The 1,422-nt window shown below is 54.9% G+C and overlaps 1 non-coding gene across 1 annotated transcript; it reads right to left on the reverse strand.

Annotated features, from left to right (window-relative positions):
* Positions 1-299: 299 nt before the first annotated feature.
* TRNAN-GUU lies at positions 300-373 on the reverse strand. The gene has a single exon. It is a non-coding gene; the product is annotated as a tRNA-Asn (tRNA).
* Positions 374-1,422: the final 1,049 nt, after the last annotated feature.

The following is a 1,422-nucleotide window of genomic DNA, read 5'->3' on the forward strand; positions in this document are numbered from 1 at the left end:
CGGATCGGCAGGGACTGTGGGACAGGGGCTCGGAGGGAGTCCTGCACCCCTCCCGCGGGCCGCAGGGGCGGGACACGACCCCACGGCGCAGGGGCGCCGCGAGCAGCGAAGCCCTTCGCTGGCAGGGTGCAGCGCGGGAGGGAGCTGCCGCCGCCCCCGCGCTCCCCGCCGGGGGCCCCCCTGCCCAGAAACACGCGGCGCCTGCCCGGCCGCCGGCGCTAATCTCACATCCTCCCCCGGCGCACACGCACAAAACGACGGCCGGCTGCAGGGGAAGCGGGCGAGCCAAAAGGGGAAGCCGTCCCTGGGTGGGCTCGAACCACCAACCTTTCGGTTAACAGCCGAACGCGCTAACCGATTGCGCCACAGAGACTCCCGTTAAACCCACGCCTCGCGGCGCGACTGATGTGCCGCGGCGCCGTGGCCGGCCGCGCGCCTCTCCGCCTCCCCGCCTTCGTCCTGCTGACCCGCGGGCCACCACGCGCCCAAACTGCGCGTACAAAACCCGGCGCCTAAATCACGAGCCTCGCGAAATGCTAAAAGAGGACCGAGAAAACAGCGAAAAGGGCGGCTTGCTTTCTTCTAGCCAATATGAAAGACTAATTCCCCAAATCATTGTTCACAGCGGCATTCTTTTTCTGGGGAATAAATTCACAACTCAGAGTTAAAGCAGCTGCTTCTTGGCTGTTGCTAATTCATCCATTACACACGCAAGCCAAAATGTAATTCCCAAATACCGTTGCAAAATCGCCCCAATAATATATTTGAAAGGTAATTTCAAGGGAGGCAGCATCCCTCTACACGTATGTAGTAGGTAAATTGTATTTACCTTTGTAAGCGACTGAAAACAGCAGTGAAGAAAAGCTAACGTTCCTATTACCACTTTATCGAAATCCGCTTCCCACATCACCTTACAGTAAATCTGTACCTACGGCTCCACCAAGTACGAAGTTTTCACATCCAAGCCTAGGCAAGTGTTTTCCCCTTTTCTTTCACAGACTGATACTGTCTGAATCTCTTTGACGTCTTACAATATCAGTTGCTTCACTTTGTCCATGTGGCTCCATGAAGCTCTGCCCGATGGCTCTTCTGTCTGCTGAAAGCCTTTGCAGTTGAGCAGGCACATGACACCCACTACACAAGGACGGGTGCTAACTCCTTTCCAAGCAGATGGCTGGCTATCTCCTAGTCTCTGCCCACCCAAGACCAAGAAGTCCCAGCTCACTCCTGAAACCAGAGAGTGAGTCTTCAGCAGCAGGAGTAAATGCAGGAGCATGTTACTCCAGCTCTCATATTTTGTGCAATACCTTGCTCTTCAACGCTGTAAGACTTCATTCCTCAGCCCAGTGAGTAACTTTAAGCTGACCATTTATTGTCCACAGCTCAGCCTTTCCAGTTTTTCCAATACTTTGAAAAGAGCTA

The sequence above is a fragment of the Aquila chrysaetos genome, chromosome 3 (assembly GCF_900496995.4).
Source record: "Aquila chrysaetos chrysaetos chromosome 3, bAquChr1.4, whole genome shotgun sequence".
NCBI classification, from domain to species: Eukaryota; Metazoa; Chordata; class Aves; order Accipitriformes; family Accipitridae; genus Aquila; species Aquila chrysaetos.